The sequence below is a fragment of the Lithobates pipiens genome, unplaced genomic scaffold (assembly GCF_037356315.1).
Source record: "Lithobates pipiens isolate NorthernLeopardFrog02 unplaced genomic scaffold, aLitPip1_a1.2 Scaffold_8, whole genome shotgun sequence".
In the NCBI taxonomy this organism is placed as follows: Eukaryota; Metazoa; Chordata; class Amphibia; order Anura; family Ranidae; genus Lithobates; species Lithobates pipiens.
This window is the reverse complement of record NW_027507903.1, coordinates 398,438,294-398,456,953: the sequence shown is the minus strand read 5'-3', so window position 1 is coordinate 398,456,953 and position 18,660 is coordinate 398,438,294. Positions and strand designations below refer to the sequence as shown.

General features: G+C 46.4%; 1 protein-coding gene across 2 annotated transcripts in view; it reads right to left on the bottom strand.

The window, feature by feature from the left end:
* Nucleotides 1-18,660, bottom strand: part of SLC25A48 (solute carrier family 25 member 48) — a 146,777-nt gene that overhangs the window by 66,023 nt on the left and 62,094 nt on the right. The gene's annotated exons all lie outside the window — the stretch shown is intronic.

Below are 18,660 nucleotides of genomic sequence, written 5' to 3'. Positions count from 1 at the left end.
TTTATTTATTTATTTTTTCCACAAAATTGTCATTGGTAATAGGTTATTTCTCTCACATGGCATGTGTATACCACAAATGACACCCCAAAAAAATTCTGCTACTCCTCCAGAGTATTACGATACCACATGTGTGGGACTTTTTCACAGACTGGCTACATAGAGAGGCCCAACATGCAGGGAGCGCCGTCACATGTTCTAGGAGCATAAATTACACATCTAACTTGTTGACTACCTATTACACTTTTGAAGGCCCTGGAGCACCAGGACATTGACACGTGGCACTGATGACAGATGGCACTAATTTGTGGCACTGATGACAGATGGCACTTATACGTGGCACTGATGACAGATGGCACTAATATGTGGCACTGATGACAGATGGCGCTATGTGGCACTGATGACACGTGGCACTGATGACAGATGGCACTGGGGACAAAAGGCACTGACAACAGGTGGCACTGGGGACAGATAGCATTAACAGGTGGCACTGGGGACAGCAGGTGGCACTGGGGGCAGGTGGCTCTGGGGAGGATGGCACTGGGGAGGATGGCACTGGGTGAGGATGGCACTGGGGAAGATGGCACTGGGGTGGATGGCACTGGGTGAGGATGGCACTGGGGGAGGATGGCACTGGGGCGGATGGCACTTTTTTTCCTTTTTTTTTTAACTTACGGCCGCTGCAACCGTTGTTCTCTCCCTTCTCACACGCTGTCTGTGTGAGGAAGGAGAGCGGCGCTGAGAGATGATCTCATATGTTTACATTACATTGCTGGGTAACCGTTGTTTCTGTGCTGAGAGAGCATTCCCTGCACGCTCCAGTACAGAGACTGAGCTGTGAAAGACTAATGCTGAGTAAACACGATCAAACTATCTGGAGGACTTAGTCCGGCGGACCAGAGTCCGCCGGACAATCCGCCCATGTGTGGGCTCCGGCGGACTTCTTTTCCCCAAAAGTCCAGCGGACTTAGGCCGCGTACACACGGGCGGACTATCTGTCCAACTAAGTCCGTCAGACAATCCGACAGACAGTCCGTCCTCCTTTTGAATGAACGGACTTGACCACACACGACGAACAGACAGTCCGCTAAAAGCTTGCGCGATGACGTGTACGGCACGTACGACGGGACTAGAAATACGATGTCCAATACACTGCAATGCAACCTTCGGCCGTGTAAATCCTTTCTGAGCATGCGCCATACTTAGTCCGTCGAACTAGCCTACTCACGAGCGGACTGTCCGCTGAAACCAAGTTTGGACGGACAATATTACGGAAATTCCGAAAGACTTAGTCCGCCAGACTGTCCGCTGAAAAAGTCCGCTGAAGCCCACACACGAGCGGATTGTCCGCTGAAACACGTTTCAGCGGACCAAGTCCGTCAGACAGTCCGCCCGTGTGTACGCGGCCTTAGAAAGTTGTTTTGACTCAAAAATTGTCCGCCGGACTGAGAGTCCGGTGGACAATCCGGCTGTATCTGTGCTAGTCCGCCGGACTTTTGAAATGAACGGATTTTCCCACACACGGAGAAAAGTCGGTTCACTTTGAACACGGCTCCAGGTAGACAGGACTAGCGAAGGAAGTCAATGTCACCGCCTTTAGCGGCGAGATTGACACGTCGCTAGTCCCGTCACCTGGTATGGACTTATAGGGGTAGCCCTACGCTGAAAAAATGGCATGGGGTCCGCCCCAAGGTCCATATAAGACCCTTATCTGAGCACGCAACCCGGCCGGACAGGAAAGGGGTTGGGGACGAGCGAGCGCCACCCCTCCTGAGCCGTACCAGGCTGCGTGCCCTCAACATGGGGGGTGCTTTTGGGAAGGGGGGGCCGTGTCCCCATGTTGATGAGGACAAGGGCCTCTTCCCTGTGAATGTGAATGAGTATGGGGTACAATGTACCCTTACCAATTCACCTGTGAAAAAATGGAAAAAAAAACACCACACAAAGATTTAAAATAATTTATTGCACAGCTCCGGGGGTCTTCTTCCGTCTTGGGGGGTCTTCTCACCAGACTCCTCCGCTATCTTCTGCTAGCCCTTTTACTAGCGGAGGAGCTTTCTTCTTCGTCGCCACCCGGGGGTCTTCTTCTGACTTCGGGGGTCTTGTCCCCCTCTTCGGGGGTCCCCTCTTCGGTTCTTCTTGCCGGGCCTCCGCTTTCTTCCTTTAGCTCTTTTACTAGTGGTGGCCCGGTCTTCTGTCGCCGCCGCCTCTTCTTCTGACTTCGGGGGTCTTGTCCCCCTCTTCGGTTCTTCTTGCCGGGCCTCTGCTCCTTCTTCCAGCTCTTTTACTGGTGGTGGCCCGGTCTTCTGTCTCCGCCTTCTCTTCTTTTCTTCTTTTCTTCTTCTTCTTCTTCCTTGAGATGTTGACTCGACGCTATCTCTGGCGGTAATGGCAGGGACGTGATGACAGGGACATGATGTCACAGTCCCAGAGGATCCGAGGAAGGTGACATCATAAGAGGCGGGGACATCACCCGGTGACCCCGTCCATTGTCCCTATATAAGTTGCCGCGCAACACGTCCCTGTCATTACGGCCAGAGACAGCGTTGAGTCAACATCACAAGGAAGAAGAAGAGAAGAAAAGAAAAGAGGAAAAGAAGAAAAGAAGAGAAGGCGGCGACAGAAGACCGGGCCACCGCCAGTAAAAGAGCTGGAAGAAGGATCGGAGGCCTGGCAAGAAGAACAAAAAAGAGGGGGACAAGACCCCCAAAGTCGGAAGAAGAGGCGGCAGCGGCGGCAACAGAAGACCGGGCCACCACTAGTAAAAGAGCCAGGTGAATGGGTAGGGGTACATTGTACCCCATACTCATTCACATAGGGTGGGGGGCCGGGATCTGGGGGCCCCCTTATTAAAGGGGGCTCCCGGATTCCGATAAGCGCCCTGCCCGCAGACCCCAACAACCAACGGCCAGGGTTTTTTGTCGGGAAGAGGCCCTTGTCCTCATCAACATGGGGACAAGGTGCTTTGGGGTGGGGGGCCGCACGGCCCCCCTTCCCCAAAGCACCCCCCATGTTGAGGGCACGCAGCCTGGTACAGCTCAGGGGGGGCGCTCGCTCGTCCCCACCCCCTTTCCTGACTGGCCGGTCTGCGTGCTCGGATAAGGGTCTAATATGAACATTGGGGGGACCCCCACACCATTTTTTCGGTGTAGGGATTCCCGTTTAAGTCCATACCAGGTGACGGGGCCAGCGACGTGTCAATCTCGCCGCCGAAGGCGGCGACATTGACCCCGTTAGCTAGTCCCGGCTACCTGGAGCCGCGTTCAAAATGAACGGACTTTCCTCCGTGTGTGGGCAAGTCCGTTCATTTCAAAAGTACGGTGGACTCCCGCCAAAAGTCCGGCGGTTTGTCCGCTGGGCTAATTCCGCCAGACAGTCTGATCGTGTGTACGTGGCATAAGACTAATGATCCGTAGCCAGCCGGATTGGCTACTAATCATGTAACAACTATGATAGCCAGTCACAGTGGTCTTGTGATTGGGCTATCTTTCCAGCTGTAGTACAGATTCTATGAGTGGCGGAGCTGGATGGAAAGGGCAGGCATAGTCAGGCACTCTTGATGTGTGCCTGTCACTGCTCCCTCTGTTCTATTAACTCCTGCCGCACTGGAAGAATACTGTAGTGGGGGTGAGGGGAGGGGGGCATTAATGGAGGAGGATTTCAGAAGAGACATCAGCACAAGGTACACATCCAACTGATTATAAGTGAGGCAGGACCCCAAAAAGGGGCCCACTGAATTCATAGTGACTTACGTTTTCCCCTACTTGTACAGAGACCGCCAGCCCACAAAAGCACAGTCCAAAGCACACTGACACAAGTAAGCAGCCTAGGGGAATTTTTTTTTATGATTTATTGCTCGAGCTTAAACATTAGGAGACGGTGCAGGGTATGAGAGACACTAAACTGCACAAGTCAATAAGAGGACTCTCTCCCTCCTCTGTGCTACACTCCTCATAGATATATTTTCTGCTACATTTCAGTATACAGGTCCCCACAGGAGACTAAGGACTAAGGAAAGGCCAGAGGGAGGGGCCCCAAAAAGAGCAACTACTCAGCTCAGGTATCTTAATAGTACTCAGTTACCAGGATCTTGCAGAACATTCACTATTCACACGGCCAGGGATCAGCTGTGCCCATTCAGATTCCTCCATATGCCATAAGCTAGTGAGGCTTTGCAGACTGAATCCGTCAGGTGAAATGTCAGGTTGATGCGAACAACTTTAGGGGTAGGCCCCCCAGCTCTGCCACAGCTAAGACTTCAACGAGCAGCCACATGTGCCAGCTGTATCTCCTATGAGGGAGGGAGTTAGACAACTTTTCCCACTGATTGGTGGAATCTCTTCAACAGGAAGACCCTGCTATCTGGAGTTCACACTGTTTATCAGCCTCTCCAGCCACCTAGTGGGCCATCCTTCCCCAGGGATTTGCTGGGGCTCAATAAATATTCTGGCTATATTTGACTCTACCTACACTATGTTCTGGAAATATACAGAAAGCAGGAGGGACTAATCAAATCTGCAGCCTGTGAATGCCAGAACAGCCCAAAGCAATTGAGGGCCAATTCCCTAAATGCAGTGAAACCAAAAGAGAAACTAAATGTATCTACCACCTAGCAGCCTACCTAGGAGGGTGCTACATCAGTAATGCCCCTTGTGCGGATTTATTTTAAAAAATGGACTACACTTAGGCTTTAACAAGCTGTGGACAATGGGGCGTCTGTGCCTTCTGCCCACATATAAATGTCAGGATCTCATGCATGAGGCTAAAAGCAGAGTGTGCATGACGCCTAAATATCGTTATTTTTGTCTTTATTATAACAGGATGATTGTCTCGCTTGTTGTGTGATGGTGAGTCCTCTGCTGGTAGAATGTGTTTCTTACAATTAGAATACTAGCATGAGATTAAAGATCAATTAACTTAACAGACTATAGTTACATAGTTACATAGTAGGTGAGGTTGAAAAAAACACACAAGTCCAACCTATGTGTGTGATTATATGTTAGTATTACATTGTATATCCCTGTATGTTGCAGTCCTTCAGGTGATTATCTAATAGTTTCTTAAAACTATTAATGCCCCCTGCTGAGACCACAGGTGCCCAGAACTGGACAGCATACTCTAAGTGTGGCCAGACCAGAGTCTTGTAGAGTGGGAGAATTATCCTTTTATCTCTGGAGTTAATCCCTTTTTTGAAGCATGCCAATATTCTGTTTGCTTTGTTAGCAGCAGCTTGGCATTGCATGCCATTGCTGAGCTTATCATCTACTAGGAAGCCCAGGTCCTTTTCCATCCTAGATTCTCCCAGAGGGTCTCCCCCCAGTGTATAGATTGCATTCATATTTTTGCCACCCGAGTGCATTATTTAAAATTTTTCTATATTGAACCTCATTTGCCATGTAGTTGCCCACACCATTAATTTGTTCAGATCTTTTTGCAAGGTTTTCACATCCTGCGGAGAAGTTATTGCCCTGCTTAGCTCAGTATCGTCCATAAATACAGCGATTGAACTGTTTACCCCACCCTCCAGGTCATTTATGAACCAATTAAACAGGATTGGTCCCAGCACAGAACCCTGGGGGACCACACTACCCACCCCTGACCATTCTGAGTACTCCCCATTTATCACCACCCTCTGAACTCGCCCCTGTAGCCAGTTTTCAATCCATGTACCCATGCTATGGTCCATGCCAACGGACCTTATTTTGTACAGTAAATGTTTATGGGGAACTGTGTAAAATTCTTTTGCAAAATCCAGATACACCACGTCTACGGGCCTTCCTCTATCAAGATGGCACCTCAGCTCCTCATAGAAGGTTAATAGATTGGTTTGGCAAGAATGATTCTAAATGAATCCATGCTGATTACTGCTAATGATACCATTCTCATTACTAAAATCTTGTATATAGTCCCTAATCATCCCCTCCAAGAGTTTGCATACTATTGAGGTTAGGCTAACTGGTCTGTAATTTCTAGGGCTGTATTTTGGGCCCTTTTTAAATATTGGTGCTACATTGGCTTTTCTTCAGCTGGTACCATTCCAGTCAGTAGACTGTCAGTAAAAATTAGGACTGGTCCCGTTGATTTATTAATGTTAGGTTTCCTAAGTCTAATTTCAATTCTGTCCTCTGTTAACCATGGAGCCACTTCCTGTGATGTGTCATGAGAATAAACACTGCAGTTTTGGTTACTGAAGCCCCTCAATTCCCTCGTGAAGACTGAGGAGAAGAATAAATGCAATACCTTCACCATCTCCCCATCCTTTGTAACCAGATGTCCTTCCATGTTCTTTATGGGGCCAATATAGTCTGTCTTCCCTTTTTTATTTTTTACTGTTTACATACTTAAAGAATTTCTTGGGATTTTTTTGCTCTCCTATGTGTATTTCATGTTCTATCTTAGCCATCCTTAATGCACCCTTACAATTCTTGTTGCATTCTTTACAAAGTCTGAACACTGATGATGATCCCTAAACCTTGTATTTTTTGAAGGCCTTCTCCTTTGCTTTTATATGCATTTTTACATTGGAGTTAAACCACCCAGGACTTTTTTTCGCTCTTTTAAATCTATTACCCAATGGGATGCATTGGCTAGTGCCCTTATTTAATATTCTCTTAAAGCAAACCCATCTCTCCTCTGCGTTCTTTGTTCCTAAGATTTTATCCCAATTTATGCCTTCTAGCAAGGTTCGTAGTTTAGGGAAGTTGGCTTTTTTGAAATTCAGTGTCTTTGTATTCCCCTTATGTTTCCTATTTGTGTGATTTATACTGAAGCCAATTGACCTGTGATCGCTGTTACCTAAATTGCCCTGTATTTACACATCCGTGATCAGGTCTGTATTGTTGGTAATCAGTAGATCCAATAACACTTTATTTATAGTTGGTGCGTCTACCATCTGACCCAAAAAAAATTCCTGCAAGACATTTAGGAACTGGTGAGCCTTAAATGAATGGCGTTATTCCCTCCGCCCAGTCTATGTCTGGATAATTAAAATCCCCCATTATGATAACACTTCCCATCCTTGCTGCTAATCCAATTTGTGATAGGAGATCTGTCTCCCCTTCCTCCCTCAGGTTAGGGGGCTTATAGAATACTCCCAGTATTATTTTCCCCTTAGCTACATCTCTTTGGAGCTCTACCCATAAGGATTTCACCTCCCCCCTAGCTCCCTTAGTGATGTTATCTCTCACATTCACTTGTACATTATATATTTTTTACCCTCTCTATCCTTGCGATAAAGAGTATACCCTTGAATGGTTGCCAGCCAATCGTGAGAGCTGTTGAACCAGGTCTCTGAAATTCCCACAAAATCCAAATCCTCCTTGTACAACAGTATCTCTATTTCATCCATCTTGTCCGCCAGGCTCATGGCATTGGTGAACATGCCACGTAGTTTAGGCCGGTCACATATTATCCTCTTATTGGGTGTTCTGAAATTGCAACTAGGACTTGCTACTATACTTACCTTGGGTTTATGTGCTTTGGTCAACCTATCACTAATGCCCCAATACTACCCTCTGGAATATGTTCCCCGCTGACTATCTCTACCTCTGGACCCCCCCATCGCCTAGTTTAAAAACCACTCTAACTTTTTGGCCATCTCCATTCCAACTGATCTGCACCCTCCTCATTTAGGTGCAGTCCCCCCCTTCTATATTACTGGTTATTGACTGAGAAGTCAGCCCAGTCCTCCAGGAACCCATACCTCTCCTTACTACACCAGCTCTTCAGTCAATTATTTACTTTCGTAATCTCCCTCTGCCTTTCTGGTGTGGCTCAATGTACCGGTAGTATTCCTGAGAATTCTAATAGGAGGTCCCTTTTCCTCAATTTAGCTCCCAAGTCCCTAAAATCGTTCGTTAGGACACTCCATCTGCCTCTGACTTTATCATTGGTGCCAAGGTGCACCATGACAGCTGGGTCTTCCCAGCCCCTCCCAGTAATCTGTCCACAAGATCCATGATGTGCAAACCCGAGCACCCGGTAAACAACATACAGTTCAGCGCTTCAGGTCTTTATTACAGATTGCCCTCTCTGTCCTTCTAAGAATTGAGTCCCCTACCACCCGAATCTGTCTTTCCTTTCCCTTCGCTTCCCTCCCACTCTCACTGGAATAGTTCTTCCCCTGGCAGCTAGGAGAGTCCCTCATCTCCAGCAGTGCTGGTCCCTGACTGGTTTCACCAATATCACTCAATGGAGCGTACTTATTGGGATGCTCCAGCCCTGGATCGGCCTCCCTGGCACTTCCCCCTCTACCCTTCCTGACTGTAACCCATCTACTCTTTCCTAGTGCCGGCACCTCTTTTTCTCCACCCACCTCTGTGCTGGTCCCTTCCGGAACCTGCCGTGTACGTTCCTGGCTCTCCTTTAGTATGGAGGGCCTTCTCAGTGCTGACAGTTGCTTCCGATTCAGAACCTGGGCTTCCAAGGAAACAACGTGTTTACATTTTGCACATCAGTGTTCACCCTTGATTTCATGATCAAGGAACGGGTGATCACATGCATCCTCATACCCTGAATTCAAGCTCCCGAGCAATGAAAATATGGCACTTATGGAGCAGAGAAGCTGCAAAGGCCAGGGAAAGGCTGGAATGCCTTGTTTAGTAGGGTGGACGGTCAGGAGGCCCTGTCATTTTACCCTGATGGGTAAAGTGTCAGTGTCCCATGAAATTTTAACTCTAAACATATATCTAAATACACAGATTAAATATATTTATGGTAGCTGTCTTATTGGCCAAAGGATTTGCATTTAATTCACCCAGCCCTGAAATTTACACAGCGATATCACACTGCAAAGCCCTGCTATATTCGTCTATCCTGAGCAATATCGGGGCCTGGACACTGCTCTATTGTTAGCGGTGGGAGCAGGATTTTGCAATTTCTAGGCTCCCCGAGGAATAGAGCAAGATATGCGAGTCACTCCACAAATATTCCTGTAACATACTGACACTTGAGAACTCCTATAAGGTTATGTCTTGGTGGTATTACACCCCAACAAGGTTATCCCACTGCCTTCCAGCTTACCCGACTACCTGTTTTAGGTGGTGTTCGGACCTGGCTCATGTGAAGCATATATGGTAGACCTGTTCCAAAGTTAAAAGGTTGTGGATTCGGGTGTATGGGTTGGTCAAAACAATACTTCATATTAACCTGTAGAAAAACCCGTGGGAAGCACTTTCACATCAACCAATTCCAAATATTTTTGCACAGGGAGCGTGCATTAATTACTCCCATTTTTTTGACCACTAAACAGACTTTAGCAAGATCATGGAAATTGCTGGGGGTTTGAAAAGGTGAAGAACAGGATACAGGGCACTCTTATAAATTGAATGCTAATGGCAGTTCTTAATAATACTCATGACAGCTTCTTTTACAAACCAGAATGTTCCTTTATTGCAATCAATTAAGACACAGTACAGTAAGTAGACAAACATGGACCAAATCCAAAACATAGTAAGTATACATTAGGCAAGCAGTACATGTAAGTGTATAACATTTCAACGGGTGACCAGTTATATTGCTAGCGCCGGCGTGGCTAACCCACGCCACCCACCAACATCCATTATTCCACCACCAACAATTGATTAAGACTTGAAAAAACATAGGAGGTACAAAAGGTATCCAGGGGTCCCATTTCCCCCCCGTGAACCCCACCCATTAGGCCGTCCATGCCCTCCAGACCTTGCTGAATTTCTGGGGGCAATTCCTATTCATATAGGTAAGTTTGTACAATGGGAGCACAGTAGTAATCGACTTTTCCCACATTCCAATCGCAGGGGGGGAGGAAGCATTCCACCTCAGTATAATTTCCCTTTTGGCATAAAACAGAAGATAGGTCAACAACAGTTTAGTATATCTAGGTCTTTGGTCATCATCCTGGATCCCCAATAAGGCTAGCTCCGGCGACAGGGGGAGCTCCAACTGGAGACGCCCATTAATAGTGTCAAATACTTGAGCCCAGTAATCAGCAATCTTAGGACAGCCCCAGAACATATGCAGATATGTGCCTATAGACTGTCTACATCTGGGGCAGTCCCTCGACCGCTGGGGGTAAACCTGATGGAGCCTCTGAGGAGTATAATATACCCTATGCAAAAATTTAACCTGGATCAACCTTTCCCTGGAGGATATAAGGGTAGCTGCACTATCTGCCAGACATTCCTCCCAATCCGATCTGTCCAGCCCAGGTAAATCTGCCTTCCATAAATCCCATAATTTGTGTACCTTAGCAGAGTCCGTCCACAATAGGTTCAGGTATAATGCAGACAAGGGCTTATCCAGTCTCTCCTGCACTAACAGCTCCTCAATCGGGTCCATGCGCAACCTAATCGGATACGGGAATTGGGCCCTGACAGCATGGCACAGCTGCAAGTATCGGAAAGCCATCCATTCCGGTAAGTCGTATTTATCCTGTAGGGCCGTGTATGAGAGCAAGACTCCAGCAACAAATATATTCCCCAAGGTCTCGATCCCATACCTGGTCCATACCTGTGGGTCCGGGCACCATTTTCATATGAGGGAGGCTAGGGTTACCCCAGAGCGGGCAATGTGGAGACCAGTCCTGTGGGACAACCATCCCCCGCCTGGCCACCACCCATGCCCTAAGGATAGTTTTGGTAGGTGCCGGGAGCCCACTGCCTGCCCGTCGCCCCCTATACACCAAGCTGCTCAGCTCTCGACGCGACCCCACGACCTCCGCCTCCAAGCATACCGCCGCATTCCCCTTAGGGAGGGCAAGTCACCACCGAGCCGTCACCAAAACCGCCGCCCAAAAATACGCTCGATAGTCTGGTAGTGCCAACCCCCCACAGCGGATAGGAAGCATCAGGGTGGACCTGGCCAACCGGAGCGTCCCCCCTTTCCAAATAAAGGAGCCCACGCATTTGTCGATCTCCGCAAAGAAGGAATTGGGTATCCAGATAGGGCTGTGGTGAAAAACATATAAAAACTTGGGGAGGAAAATCATCTTCAGCAAATTTATACGACCCATCAGATTCAGGGGGAGGGAGGCCCATGCGGTGCACCTGGTCCGAAGCTGAGCCAAAACCGGCTGCAGATTCAGCTCCCCAAAGCTTGCCAACTCCCTCCCAACCTGGATACCCAAGTACCGGAACTGGTCGACCCAACGAAGAGGGATGTCAAAACCACTGTCCCTGGCCTGCAGGTCAAGCGGGAATATGTTGGATTTTGACCAGTTGATCCGTATCATGACAGCTTCTTAACAGTGGTGGTTTCTTAACAGGCCTCCGAGAGGAAGAGCGGGATAGGAGTTCCTCCCCTCCCTTTCTTTTCTCCTCCCCCTCCAACCGCTCCTCACTCTCTCTGTTTCCCTCTCTTCTCTTCCTTCTTCTTTTAATTTCTTTTCCCGCTACATGTTCTTTCTCATCTTCAGTTTTCCCTACTACAGAATTTTTCTTTCACCGCTATCTCCAGTAATGAACACTGAACTCTCCCTTTTCCTTTGGGCTTTTTTTATGTCTTGTAGAAAATCTGGCAGTGGAACAAACCACAAACACCCCTTTTCGTAAACCCCTCCATGGGGCTCACAAGTGCATAGGCTCCCCTTTATGCTTTAGGGGAGTTTTTTCTTGATCTTCCCATGTTATCACTCCTACTACTGTAGATGTAATGGTTTTCGTTCTTCTCCCTACCTTCATTTGTTTGTTTCGATTCATGTTTTCTGGGATGGTTAATCAGCTTGTTCTCTATTAAACTGAATAAAACTGGTGATTTATGTTTTGTTTCATACTGTATGCAATGTAAAAGTGCTATTTTGTCTTCTTTTTCAATAAAGAAAAAGTGAAAGAATATATGTATGCAGCTCCTGATTGGATTCCAGTGCTGTCCCTCCTGCTCCCAGTCTGAGAGCTGCTGCATTAGGGATTGCAAGACGCTGAAATCAAAATGAATTCCAGTGGCTAGATTCAAAAACTGCAAAGGCTAGATCGGTTAAAAATCCAATGTCTAGGGACAGCTCATAATAGCCCTGAACAAGTGTTTTTGTCAAAGAAAGTAAGAAAACCTTGCAAATTTGTTATTGTTTCCCTGTGTCAGTACTACCTGTGTCCAACTTCCTTTCCCCTTAAATGGAGTGCTCGGGTTTAAGAGGGAACTGTCCAAAAATACATCTACTTTATACAATCAGATTGCACTGTCATGTCTGATTGTAAATATTAATGGTCAGCTTCACTGCTGTGGATGTTGGAGCTTCACCATTTGCACTTTCAAGTCTGATTGTACATTTTAAAGGCCAGCTTTACTGCTGCGGATGTTGGAGCTTTACCAAATGTAGGGTTGCAATCAGGTCAGCTAAGGTAGAACACAAAAGACACATAGCTGAGGGGAGCAAAAAAAAATCCCAAGAAATTCTTTAACCACTACAATACAGGGCACTTTCACCCCCTTCCTTCCCAGCCCAATTTTCAGCTTTCAGCGCTCTAGCGCTTTCAGTGACAATTGCGCGGTCATGCTACACTGTACCCAAATGAAATTGTTATCATTTTGTTCGCACAAATAGAGCTTTATTTTGGTGTTATTTATTCACGACTCCGTTTTTTTTTTTTGCGATATAAGCGCAAAAATAGCGGAAATTTGGAAAAAAAACAATATTTTCTTTTTTCTATTTGAAAAGAAATCCAATAAAATCTAATTTTGTCATAAATTTAAGCCAAAATGTATTCTGCTACATGTTTTTGGTAAAAAAAATTCCGTTAAGTGTATAATAATTGGTTTGTGTGATCACGGACATATGTACGCAAATGATCATGTACATATGTGTGCAGGTGATCACGTACATATGTGTGCAGATAATCATTGGGACATGTGATTTTAGTGGGATATATGTGGGGGACATGTTTTTATTATTAGGGACATGTGTTTTTATTATTTGGGGACATGTATGTTTTGGGGACATGTGTGTTTTGGGGACATATGTGGGGACTGTGTTTGTACTGTGTGGTGTGTTGTGTGTTTACACTACACTGATGATCAGTGAGTAAAAAGCTGTAAAAAGCAGCCCATACTCACTGATCATCAGCCGGCTGCAGCGTTCTGCTCTCCTCTCCTCAGCGGTGACTTCCGTGTGAGGAGAGGAGAGCCGATTGCCTAGCAACCGGCTGTTTGTTTACATCACATGACGGCCGTGATTGGACACGGCCGTCATGTGATCAGGAGGGCCAATCACAGAGCCCTCCTGCCGATCTGAGATGTGCCGTGTCCGGGTGACACGAGCACATCGGGATCGCGCCGCTGCGCGCGCGCGCGCGATCCCGCTACTCCTGAAGGACGTTCCTGAACGTCCTATCAGGAGTAGACGGCTCCCACCCGGCCGTATATATGCATTGGCCGGGTGGGAAGTGGTTAAGTATATAAACAGTAAAAGAGGGAAGGCAGACCATAATGGCCCCATTAAGAATGAAGAACAGAATATGGTTACAAAGGATGGTGAGATGGCGAAGGTATTGAATTTATTTTTCTCCTAATGCCGCGTAGACACGGTCAGATTTTCCGACGGGAAATGTTGGATGTGAGCTTGTTGTTGGAAAGTCCGACTGCGTGTATGCTCCATCGAACATTTGCTGTCGGACTTTCCGCCAACAAATATTTGATAGCAGGTTCTCAAATTTTCTGCCAGTAGCTATGTGTGGAGTAGATAATAACCCCTCAGCTGCACCAAGCCTGGCTGAGAGAGAGATGAGCCTCAGGTGGGGTGAGGTAATAGGAGATGAGGAGTACTTGGAGCAGCAAGATGGCCACCGGCTTCCAGGGGTAGGCCGAAGCCACAGATTTTCCTGAGAATAGTGGCCACCCAAGTAAGCTCCGCTCTGCATGGGCTCAGGATTTTCTCAACCAGTTCAGGGATCGGGACACCACCGGTATTTCGGGAAAGCAGTCACTTTTTAGGAAGTATCAGCCATAGAGAGGATGGGTAACTGACTTTCTTGGTACTCACTGCGTCCAGGAGGTCTGGGAGTCTGGGTCAGCAGGCCGCAAGATGGCGTTGGGCCACAGGTAACCAGAGCCAGCTGATGGGGCCCTCCTCCATTGTGCCGATGTCCTGTGCCCTCCAGAGGTATAGCGGTTGATGGGCCAGAATGGAGCAAACATTTGTCCCCTGGTCACAGGGATGAAGAGCAGCGGGCTCCAGAAGGTCTGTAGGCCTCAAGATGTTGTAACCTGTAGTGCTGGTCTAATTGCAGGCCCCAAAGCAGGTTTAATCGGCCGATATCCACTGATAACCAGCTGGGGCTGCAGTAGAGGGAGTCCAGATAATGCCAGTGAAGTGAACCTTACATAGTTACATAGTTAGTAAGGTTGAATAAAGACACCAGTCCATCCAGTTCAACCTGAGTGAGGTGTCTACAATTGTCCCTATCCTTGTACATTGCACACTCACGGTCCCTACCCTCAAGGAGCCCACGATCCAAGGTCCCCATTCATATACTAGGGTCAATTTTGGACAGAAGCCAATTAACCTACCTGCATGTCTTTGGAGTGTGGGAGGAAACCGGAGGAAACCCACGCAGGCACAGGGAGAACATGCAAACTCCAGGCCGGTAGTGTCATGGTTGGGATTCGAACCAGTGACCCTTCTTAGTGCTAGGTGAGAGTGCTAACCACTACACCACTGTGCTGGCAAGGTTTGGCTTATAGAAATAATAGTCAATCCCCGCAGCTGAACGTTTTAAACGTCTATGCCAACAGGAATCTTTTTGGATTTACTCCTTGGGTAATCTGGCACCAGGGGGGTTAAACGAGAATATAGAAGCATATACCATCCTGTAGCCCCCCACTCTATATTACAATCCCTGTGTAGGTATAGGGAGTGTAGTTCTGTTGGTTTTCATCCTGTATAATGTATATCCTGTTCATCCTTGTGTTTCTCTTTTTTAGTGGACCTTTATGGTCCCCTTTTGTTAGTCTATCTGCACCCATAGTAAGTACTGCATATAATAATCTCATGTTGCTCTTGACCGTGTAGCATGATCCCCTTTTATAACTATTAGTGCTCTACGGGTTTGTATGTTTTCCATCATGGTTTATACATGTATGCATGCTTGGGTCAGTGTATGTGACTTCATGTTTAGCCATGTATTGATCCTCCTCTATAACCATACTGACGTTTTAACCCTATCGCTACCGTAAAAATCCCAGACATGACATTTTTTTAACATAATCTGACTACAGTTGTTGTTTTTGCCTATGCGTACCATTGCTATCAAATATCTCTTAATATAATTTTTCAACCATCATTTTTCAATTAGCACATAGCTTACGTATATACATATGTTTACATATATACATGTGCTATTATTATCATCATTATCATCTTAATTCTTTAATATGTTTCTTATCCATTTACTGTATACTGTTGTACCAGAAATCAGCCAATGATTTATATTTACATACATGATTTTATTTTATAGATATATATATTTTTACATATATGCTTATATTGTATGTGTTTTTGCATATTCCTAATGTATGCATGATCATATGTGTGTTTATATATAATATATGGTACAGTTGCAAGAAAAAAAGTACCGGTATGTGAAGTTGAACCCTTTTGGAATGATATGGATTTCTGCACAAATTGGTCATAAAATGTGATCTGATCTTCATCTAAGTCACAACAATATACAATCACAGTCTGCTTAAACTAATAACACACAAAGAATTAAATGTTACCATGTTTTTATTGAACACAACAAGTAAACATTCACAGTGCACGTGGAAAAAGTATGTGAACCCCGAGACTAATGAGATCTCCAAGAGCTCAGCTAATTGTAGTGAGGTGTCAGCCAACAAGAGTCCAATCAATGAGATGAGATTGGAGGTGTTTGTTACAGCTTCCCTGCCCTAAAAAAACACACACCAGTTCCGGGTTTTCTTTTCAAAAGAAGCATTGCCTGATGTGAATGATGCCTCGCACAAAAGAGCTCTCAGAAGACCTACGATTAAGAATTGTTGACTTGCAGAAAGCTGGAAAGGGTTATAAAGGTATCTCCAAAAGCCTTGCTGTTCATCAGTCCACAGTGAGACAAATTGTCTATAAATGGAGAAAGTTCAGCACTGCTGCTACTCTCCCTAGGAGTGGGCGTCCTCTAAAGATGACTGCAAGAGCACAGCGCAGACTGCTCAATGAGATGAAGAAGAATCCTAGAGTGTTAGCTAAAGACTTACAAAAGTCTCTGACATATGCTAACATACCTGTTAGTGAATCGATGATATGTAAAACACTAAACAAGAATGGATTTCATGGGAGGATACCACAGAGGAAGCCACTGCTGTCCAAAAAAAACATTGCTGCACGTTTACAGTTTGCACAAGAGCACCTGGATTTTCCACAGCAGTACTGGCAAAATATTCTGTGGACAGAGGAAACCAAAGTTGAGTTGTTTGGAAGAAACACACAACACTATGTGTGGAGAAAAAGAGGCACAGCACACCAACATCAAAACCTCATCCCAACTGTGAAGTATGGTGGTGGGGCATCATGGTTTGGGGCTGCTTTGCTGCTTCAGGGCCTGGACGGATTGCTATCATCGAAGGAAAAATTAATTCCCAAGTTTATAAAGACATTTTGCAGGAAAACCTAAGGCCATCTGTCCACCAGCTGAATCTCAACAGAAGATGGGTGTTGCAACAGGACAACGACCCAAAGCATAGAAGTAAATCAACAACAGAATGGCTTAAACAAAAGAAAATATGCCTTCTGGAGTGACCCAGTCAGTGTCGTGACCTCAACCCAATTGAGATGCTGTGGCATGACCTCAAGAAAGCGATTCACACCAGACATCCCAAGAATATTGCTGAAATGAAACAGTTCTGTAAAGAGGAATGGTCAACAATTACGCCTGATCATTGTGCATGTCTGATCTGTAACTACAGGAAACATTTGGTTGAAGTTATTGCTGCCAAAGGAGGTTCAGCCACTTATTAAATCCAAGGGTCCACATACTTTTTCCAACTGCACTGTGAATGTTTACATGGTGTGTTCAATAAAAACATTTAATTCTTTGTGTGTTATTCGTTTAAACAGACTGTGATTGTTGTGACTTAGATGAAGACCAGATCACATTTTATGACCAATTTGTGCACAAATCCATATCATTCCAAAAGGGTTTTTTACAACTGTATATGCAGGGCTCAGAATTTCAAGTCCTGAGCTACTAGCCAGGACATAAGGGTTATTTGCCACCAGTTGCCCCACCCAACCCCTACCAAGCCCCTCCCCTAAACAAGCCCTTATAAATTATCTCATGAAATGACCCTTTTTTTTGTATGCAGAATTAAGTTACAAAAATAAATATTAACAACTTTATCAGTGCAGCCTTATCAATGCCTGACCTGTGCCCATCAATGCAGCCTGACTAGTGCCCATCAATGCAGCAGACCTTTGCCCATCAATGCAGCGTAAACAGTGCCCATCAATGCAGCATGACGAGTGCCCATCAATGCAACATAACCTGTGCCCATAAATGCAGCGTATCTAGAGCCCATCAATGCAGCGTGACCAGTGACCATCAATGCAGCATATCCGGAGCCCATCAATGCAGCGTGACCAGTGCCCATCAATGCAGCATGACCAGTGCCCATCAATGAAGCGTAAACGATGCATATGAATACAGCCTGACCAGTGCTCATCAATACAGCATAACCAGTGCTCATCAATGCAGTGTAACCAGTGCCCATCAATGCAGCATAACCTGTGCCATCAATGCAGCGTATCCAGAACCCATCAGTGCAGCATGACCAGTGACCATCAATGCAGCATGACTAGTGCGCATCAATGAAGCGTAACCTGTGCCAATCAATGCAGCCTGACCAGTGCTCATCAATGCAGTGTAAACAGTGCCCATCAATGCAGCGTGACCAGTGCCCATCAAAGCAGTATAACCATTGCCCATCAATGCAGCGTGAGAAGTGCCTATCAATGCAGCGTGACCAGTGCCCATCAATGAAGCGTGACCACTGCCCATCAATGAAGCATAACTTATGCCCATCAATGCAGCCTGATCAGTGCACAATTCAGCGTAACTAGTGCCCATCAATTCAGTGTAACTAGTGCCCATCAATGCAGCGGATCTGTGCCCATCAATGCAGCGTAACCAGTGCCTATCAATGCAGCATGACCTGTGCCCATCAATGTAGCGTGACCTGTGCCCATCAATGTAGTGTGACCTGTGCCCATCAATGCAGCCTGACCAGTGCCCATTAATGAAGCGTAACCTGTGCCAATCAAGGCATAGTTATGATTCGGACATCATACCTATGCCTCCAATTACACCCTCCCAATCCAGCACATCTATGCTCTCAATCCCCCCCCCCCCTTTTCTCCCAGCACACATCTTGTTTAATCCTCCATTGTACCAATGCCTCCAGCGCACTGTCACAAGGGTGCACACTGAGGAGGGTTGACTCAGAGGGCTTGAGCCTGCCCACTTAGGACTGCTTTGCAGAGACATTTACTGCCCCCCTCCTTAGATGTGCAGCAGGTGGAAGGTGGAGAGGGGCAGTCCTGGGTGTCTTTTTCACTTCTATGGAAGTGCACGCTCTACAAGCCTGGGAGGGGATGTGCGGCAGGAGGGAGGTGGAGAGGGGTGGTCTTAGGTGGCTGACTCTTAGTAAGGCTGAGACTTATGAAATCACAGGATCAGCCTGAGG